This window comes from Coregonus lavaretus (genome assembly GCF_964263955.1).
Source record: "Coregonus lavaretus genome assembly, contig: HAP1_SCAFFOLD_4105, whole genome shotgun sequence".
Taxonomy (NCBI): Eukaryota; Metazoa; Chordata; class Actinopteri; order Salmoniformes; family Salmonidae; genus Coregonus; species Coregonus lavaretus.
Genome location: NW_028166069.1, coordinates 43798 through 52811, shown reverse-complemented (window position 1 = coordinate 52811; position 9014 = coordinate 43798).

The following is a 9014-nucleotide window of genomic DNA, read 5'->3' as shown; positions in this document are numbered from 1 at the left end:
CCATTGCTTAATCATTTCAAACAAACAATCCTACAATACTGATTGTCAACCTCTCTGCGTCAGTCTTAATTGCTCTCAACATAACAACTACGATTCCATTCCACCACGTCGACTCGAATACTAAGGCATCCAAGGAGGGCCATGGCTTTCCCAGTCCCAGTCTGTTCCACTCAAAGCTCTGTATGCCACTCTATCCTCCTAAGTCCTACTACTACCAGAACCTCTCTACTACTTTGAGTGAGAGGAGAGGGTGGAAGTGTATGTAGAGGAATCGTGACATTTACCATGTTGGACGTTTAGAGAATCATTAATACAGTAGAAGAAACCCTTCCTGTCCAGTCTGTCCTCTTTATTTGCATTTATGAATATCTACATGTGTTTTATTCTATTACAGACACCTTCATGCAGACTTTCAAATGATATTATGCGAGCTAAACATGCAGGTTGGCTACGGCGTCATAGCTAGGCTTCGTGGGTTGTTGTGGGTAGTTACTGTGTCTTGGCAGTGTCCTCGGCCGTGCCAGCTGTAGCACGAAGCTAGCTAGCTAGCCGTTCTTCAAACAGAGTCGACACAGTGGCCATTGCTAGCTACCCAACATGACCATTTGGCTGTACTGTAGTAGCTAACCACAATTTACTTGTCCTAGCTAGCCAACGTCTAATCATTGCTGCGTCATATAAGGAACTTGACACAGACACGAATGATCTGTTTAGTGTGATATCACAATATTGGTGGTTTGTTGTGACCAAGTGTTGGCGCTAAACGGTGTGTTATTGTTATTGGATGCTAGTCTGCTAGTTGGCTATGGAGTCATAGTAGGCTAGCTGAACAAAGTGGGTTGAGTCTACTCCTTTAAACATTGAACCGCTGTGGTTCACAACAATTCTGATTTCCAAAGGCGGAAGTTGGGAGAGTTTTTGTTCGGGTGGTTCAGTGAAACAATTTTAGTTTCCGAGCTAGAAGATTTGGTGAGGGAGGCCCTGCTCTCTCCACTCCCAGATGCTTAGCCCATTTCATTCCGATCTCCTCTGCATTTTTGTAGCCATTTGCTACAGCCTGTCAACTATGCCTCTGCCTATCCCTGTTCTCTCCTCTCTGCACAGGCTACACAAACGCACCACACCGCGTGGCTGCTGCCTCTCCAATTTGGTGGTCCCTGCACGCACCACCCACGTGGAGTTCCAGGTCGCAGGCAGCCTCTGGAACTGCCGTTCTGCTGCCAACAAAGCTGACTTCATCCCAGCCTATGCCAACCTCCAGTCCCTCGACTTCCTGGCGCTGACGGAAACATGGATCACCACTGAAAACACCGCTACTCCTACTGCTCTCTCCTCGTCTGACCATGTGTTCTCGCATACCCCGAGAGCATCTGGTCAGAGGGGTGGTGGTACAGGAATCCTCATCTCTCCCAAGTGGACATTCTCAATTTTTCCCCTAACCCATCTGTCTATCTCCTCATTTGAATTCCATGCTGTCACAGTCACTAGCCCATTTAAGCTTAATATCCTTGTCATCTATCGCCCTCCAGGTTCCCTTGGAGAGTTCATCAATGAGCTTGACGCCTTGATAAGTTCCTTCCCTGAGGATGGCTCACCCCTCACAGTTTTGGGGGATTTCAACCTCCCTATGTCCACATTTGACTCATTTCTCTCTGCCTCCTTCTTTCCACTCCTCTCCTCTTTTGACCTCACCCTCTCACCGTCCCCCCCTACTCACAAGGCAGGCAATACGCTTGACCTCATCTTCACTAGATGCTGCTCCTCTACTAATCTCACTGCAACTCCCCTCCAAGTCTCCGACCACTACTTTGTTTCCTTTTCTCTCTCACTCTCCTCCCACACTACTCACTCTGCCCCTACACAGATGGTAATGCGCCGCCGCAACCTTCGCTCTCTCTCTCCCACTACTCTCTCCTCTTCCATCCTATCATCTCTTCCCTCTGCTCAATCCTTCTCCCTCCAATCTCCTGATTCTGCCTCCTCAACCCTCCTCTCCTCCCTTTCTGCATCCTTTGACTCTCTGTGTCCCCTATCCTCACGGCCGGCTCGGTCCTCCCCTCCAGCTCCGTGGCTTGATGACTCATTGCGAGCTCACAGAACAGAGCTCCGGGCAGCGGAGCGGAAATGGAAGAAAACTAAATTCCCTGCCGACCTGGCATCTTTTCACTCCCTCCTCTCTACATTTTCTTCATCTGTTTCTGCTACTAAGGCCACCTTCTACCACTCTAAATTCCAAGCATCTGCCTCTAACCCTAGGAAGCTCTTTGCCACATTTTCCTCCCTCCTGAATCCTCCCCCCCCCCTCCCCCCCTCCTCTCTCTCTGTGGATGACTTCGTCAACCACTTTGAAAAGAAGGTTGACGACATCCGATCCTTGTTTGTTAAGCCTAATGACACTGCTGGTCCTGCTCACACTGCCCTACCCTATGCTTTGACTTCTTTCTCCCCTCTCTCTCCAGATAAGATCCTGCGACTTGTGACTGCAGGCCGCCCAACAACCTGCCCGCTTGACCCCATCCCCTCCTCCCTTCTCCAGACCATCTCCGGTGACCTTCTCCCCTACCTCACCTCGCTGATCAACTCATCCTTGACCGCTGGCCATGTCCCTTCCGTCTTCAAGAGAGCGAGAGTTACTCCCCTTCTCAAAAAACCAACACTCGACCCCACTGATGTCAACAACTACAGACCAGTATCCCTTCTTTCTTTTCTTTCCAAAACTATTGAGCGTGCCGTCTTTAGCCAACTCTCTTGCTATCTCTCTCAGAATGACCTTCTTGATCCAAACCAATCAGGTTTCAGGACTGGTCATTCAACTGAGACTGCTCTTCTCTGTGTCACAGAGACTCTCCGCACTGCTAAAGCTAACTCTCTCTCCTCTGCTCTTGTCCTTCTAGATCTGTCTGCTGCCTTTGATACTGTCAACCATCAGATCCTCCTCTCCACCCTCTCCGAAATGGGCATCTCCGGCGCGGCTCACTCCTGGATTGCGTCCTACCTGACCGGTCGCTCCTACCAAGTGGCGTGGCGGGAAGCTGTCTCCGCACCACGTGCTCTCACCACTGGTGTCCCCCAGGGATCGGTTTTGGGCCCTCTCCTTTTCTCCCTATACACCAAGTCACTTGGCTCTGTCATATCCTCACATGGCCTTTCCTATCATTGCTACGCTGACGATACACAACTAATCTTCTCCTTTCCCCCTTCTGATCACCAGGTGGCGAATCGCATCTCTGCATGTCTGGCAGACATATCAGTATGGATGACGGATCACCACCTCAAGCTGAACCCTGGCAAGACGGAGCTGCTCTTCCTCCCCGGGAAGGACTGCCCGTTCCATGATCTCGCCATCACGGTAGACAACTCCGCTGTGTCCTCCTCCCAGAGTGCGAAGAGCCTAGGCGTGACCCTGGACAACACCCTGTCGTTCTCCGCCAACATCAAGGCGGTGACCCGCTCCTGCAGGTTCATGCTCTACAACATTCGGAGAGTGCGACCCTGCCTTACACAGGAAGCGGCGCAGGTCCTGGTCCAGGCACTTGTCATCTCCCGTCTGGACTACTGCAACTCGCTGTTGGCTGGGCTCCCTGCCTGTGCCATTAAACCCCTACAACTCATCCAGAATGCCGCAGCCCGTCTGGTGTTCAACCTTCCCAAGTTCTCTCACGTCACCCCCCTCCTCCGCACACTCCACTGGCTTCCAATTGAAGCTCGCATCCGCTACAAGACCATGGTGCTTGCCTTTGGAGCAGTGAGGGGAACGGCACCCCTGTACCTTCAGGCTCTGATCAGTCCCTACACCCAAACGAGGACATTGCGTTCATCCACCTCTGGCCTGCTGGCTCCCCTTCCTCTGCGGAAGCACAGCTCCCCCTCAGCCCAGTCAAAACTGTTCGCTGCTCTGGCACCCCAATGGTGGAACAAGCTCCCTCACGACGCCAGGACAGCGGAGTCACTCACCACCTTCCGGAGACATTTGAAACCCCACCTCTTTAAGGAATACCTGGGATAGGCTAAAGTATTCCTTCTAACCCCCCCCCCCCCCCCCAAATTGTAAAGTGGTTATCCCACTGGCTATAGGGTGAACGCACCAATTTGTGAGTCGCTCTGGCTAAGAGCGTCTGCTAAATGACGTTGATGTGCCCTTGAGCAAGGCACTTAACCCTAATTGCTCCTGTAAGTCGCTCTGGTTAAGAGCGTCTGCTAAATGACTAAAATGTAAAATGTATGTAAAAGGAAAACAAATATAAAAACATTTTACTTAAATTATAATTTTGTGAAAGTTCTAATGTTACTGTCACTACTACATCAACAAAAATACTTAAATACAGGTAATTTTGTCCTTGAAACAATTAATTGAAATACTGTAGAATTCCACTCAGTCCTAGACAGCTCCTTCTGGGGAGTGCCAATATGGCCCACCGGTGGCTTCAAAGCCTCTCATTGGCCAATACAGCATTAGCATTCCAGGGTTTATATACATCATTGGTCACATCCACATCCACCCATCCACAGCAGGGCCACCGGGCACACTTGAGAAAGTCACCAATGCCATATCAATGACATGGGTATGTGTGGCATGCAACTAGAGTACAGAGTAGATTAGAGTAAGCATATTGCACATCAAACTGAACATCTTCCCTATTTAAAAAAAATCTCTGCTGGCCATTAAATAAAATATATGTGGGATGTTTATGATTACGTTTAGGCCCTGTACTATGTATGAAGTTCTATACTGTAAATGCTAGAAGTACTATACGGCATATTCTATTACAATCAGGTTTGTTTCCCTTTAAAAGTCAACCATCGAGACGACATATAAATTCAAAGGAGGGGATGAACACATGCAGACATTTGCAATCAAAACAACAAGAACACACACATACACCACACACACACACACACACATGGAGGAGCGGGAACTTGAGGGTTGCTGCCTTCAATCTAAAGGAGCCGTGACAGTAAACAAACAGAGAATAAAAGAAACAATTTACATGCAAATCAAAGTTTATCATCTCAATCTCTTTATACCCGTTTCCCCCGCAAATTTGCATTCATATGCACAAAGGCATTCACTTAGCTGTTACCCAAGTTTACACGCCTCAGCATTTTCTATTTGGAAAAGGCAGGGTGCATGTACATTTAATGGGCATCCCTCTCTATTTGTCAGAGCTGTGAGAGATCTGTGTGTGTGTGTGTGTGTATGTGCGTGTGTGTGTTTGTGTGTGTATGTGTGTGTGTATGTGCGTGTGTGTGTGTGTGTGTGTGTGTGTGTGTGTGTGTGTGTGTGTGTGTGTGTGTGTGTGTGTGTGTGTGTGTGTGTGTGTGTATGTGCGTGTGTGTGTGTGTGTGTGTGTGTGTGTGTGTGTGTGTGTGTGTGTGTGTGTGTGTGTGTGTGTGTGTGTGTATGTGCGTGTGTGTGTGTGTGTGTGTGTGTGTGTGTGTGTGTGTATGTGCGTGTGTGTGTTTGTGTGTGTGTGTGTATGTGTATGTGTGTGTGTATGTGCGTGTGTGTGTGTGTGTGTGTGTGTGTGTGTGTGTGTGTGTGTGTGTGTATGTGCGTGTGTGTGTGTGTGTGTGTGTGTGTGTGTATGTGCGTGTGTGTGCGTGTGTGTGTGTGTGTGTGTGTGTGTGTGTGTGTGTGTGTGTGTGTGTGTGTGTGTGTGTGTGTGTGTGTATGTGCGTGTGTGTGTGTGTGTGTGTGTGTGTGTGTGTGTGTGTGTGTATGTGCGTGTGTGTGTTTGTGTGTGTGTGTGTATGTGTATGTGTGTGTGTATGTGCGTGTGTGTGTGTGTGTGTGTGTGTGTGTGTGTGTGTGTGTGTGTGTGTGTATGTGCGTGTGTGTGTGTGTGTGTGTGTGTGTGTGTGTGTGTGTGTGTGTGTGTGTGTATGTGCGTGTGTGTGTGTGTGTGTGTGTGTGTGTGTGTGTATGTGCGTGTGTGTGTGTTTGTTTGTGTGTGTCCCACTCCCTGTGTGTCAGTCTGCGCAGATGGCTGCATGTATCAGTGCATGAAATGAAGCCCTGCTCTGCAGTGACAGGCCCAGGATATTGTAGGCAAATGGATGTTACATTTACTCGGCTTCAGCCACAAACAGGCCTATGCTATGAAAAATTAACTGTACTCTTGCCTAAAAGCACAGGAAATTGCTTCGTGAGATAAGCCACAGAAATCCTATTTGCTAGCTACAGTATATCCGTCTGTCTGTCAGATCTCTGGGTAAAGTCCTTTGGCTTCCTCTATTAAGGAGTCAGTCCACAGTCATACTGTCAGGGGTAATCCACAGTGATAGAAGAAATAAAGAGATGTCAAAGGGAGTTAGGATATCTCTTAGAGATCCTGAGCCTATGTGCTGCGGCTGGCCTAGTGTTGCTCTATGTGAGCTACTGATGAGAAAGAGATGCACGGCTTTGTTCAGCCACTAGAGGGAAATGATACAAATCCACAGACCTTCATCTCATGATGAATCAAGCAGGTTCAATTTGAGCAAATACTATTGGCCTATATATCTATACATTTACATTAACATTTAAGTCATTTAGCAGACGCTCTTATCCAGAGTGACTTACAGTTAGTGAGTGCATACATTATTTTTTATTTTTCATACTGGCCCCCTGTGAGAAACGAACCCACAACCCTGGCGTTGCAAACGCCATGCTCTACCATGCTCTACCAACTGAGCTACATCCCTGCCAGCCATTCCCTCCCCTACCCTGGACGACGCTGGGCCAACTGTGCACCGCCCCAACCAACTCAGTGGCCTTGTGGTTAAATGTCCGCTGTGAGATTGGAAGGATGGGAGTTCGATCCCCGGCAGAGTCACACCAAAGACTGTAAAAATGGGACCCAATGTGTCTCTGCTTGGCACTCAGCATTAAGAAGATATATTGGGTTAAGGCCCTGCCATAGACTAGTGTCCTGTCCAGGGGGTGTACTTGTACATCAAGCTGCCTCACGATACAGCAACAGGACAGGCTCCTGCTCCTATGAGCTGCTCCGGCTCGGACAAGCCAAGGCTCGTCGTGGAAGGCTACTTACTTACTATATATCCATTCTAGAGTTTACCAACAGCTCATGGATATGATGTTAGAAGGACTAATTCAGCTTGATAATATGGGCCAAGTAAGCTTGCCATTGGTTCAATGTACAGTAGCATACTGTATTGAAGCAAACATGAGTCAAGAAACACCCATGTCTTTGAACAAATCACATTTTCTAAGGGAGATAATGACAGCTAGCCAAAGTCTATGTTGCCTTGTGTGGTGCCCAATTAAATATTTCACCATGATAATTGACCATGATTGTCCCGACTGCACTACTTTCAGTACATAGTGTATTTACACAGTGTGGCCACTAGATGTCAACCTTCCACCTCATATTGCAGCACACTGAGTGCTTAGAGCTAGAGCATACATTTACATTTTACATTTACATTTTAGTCATTTAGCAGACGTTCTTATCCAGAGCGACTTACAGTTAGTGAGTGCATACATTATTTTTTTATACTGGCCCCCCGTGGGAATCAAACCCACAACCCTGGCGTTGCAAACGCCATGCTCTACCAACTGAGCTACACCCCTGCATAATCTGGCCCAGACCCAGAGGACCTCCATGTATGCAATGTTGTAATGGGTTATATCTTATGACTTTCTCTGGTGATTTTATTAGTCTATTTCAATTTAAATAAATACAAAATGTCAGATATTGATTTTGGGGGGGGACAAAACTTACCGATACATCTGCCAATACAGTGTTTCACAGCACAACATTTCAAAAGTAACATTGTTCCACACTGAGTTCTCTTAAATTGCCATCCAAAAGAGCAATTGTGCAAGACATTAGCTTCAAATGGTGATTTCTTACATTGTGACAATAATGACACATCATGAGAATGGCCACAAGTATTCAGATAAGCATGGGATTCACTTTTTTGAATATCGGTTATCGGTGGGATTATCAGATATCGATATATCGGTAAAAGGCCAACGCCAATAATATCGGTGACAATATATCAGTCGGGCTCCAATCTTCATGACAACACAAGAGATGCTGTGTGGTCTCCACCTCAGTTGAATTATGATATTGTCTTAGTTTTGCCATAGACTGCTTACTTTCCAAGATTATCATTTATTTTCCATAATATATTTTCCAAGAGGCACATTTTGGAATAAAAAGACAGTCGCACATGATCAGCACAGCGGCTGTGTGAAGAGACTAAAGGATGACTTACTTTGCATCCATTGGTTGGCATTGGCACCACTCTTCACCATCAGAGTCCAAGCAACAAATGGTCCAACAGCAAACTCTCAGAAGGTGTGGGAAAAATAGCAGAATAAAGTGCATTCCATTACATTTCCACATGCAATTAGTGCTTGATATAGCTTAGCAGCCTAGTCCATGAGGGCAACATTACTTTTCTAATCATGATTTGAAGCTACACTTATTTTATTTTTTACAAAAACATTTTTTTTTTAAAGTATTTTTGGTTATGGTAAGAATCAGTATTAGTAGGTCTAAGTCTGCTAAGGTACACGCTTAGAAAAAAAAGGGTTCCAAAAGTGTTCTTCGGCTGCCCCTATAGGAGAACCCTTTTTGGTTCCAGGTAGAACTTGTTAGGGTTCCATGTAGAACCCTCTCTGGAAAGGGATCTACATGGAACTCGAACGGGTTCTACCTAGAAATAAAAGGGTTCCACCTGGAACCAAAAAGGGTTCTTCAAAGGGTACTCCTATGGGGACAGCCGAATAACTCTTTTAGGATCTAGATAGCACCTTTTTTTTCTATGAATGTAGTAGTAAGCCACACCTTAGGATTACAGGCAACATCTGCACTGAGCTAAAGGGTAGAGCTGCCACCTTCAAGGAGTGGGACTCTAACCCGGACGCTTATAAGAAATCCCACTATGCCCTCCGACGAGCCATGAAACAGGCAAAGAGTCAATACAGGACTAAGATTGAATCGTACTACACCGGCTCTGACGCTCGTCGGATGTGGCAGGGCTTGAAAACTATTACAGACTAC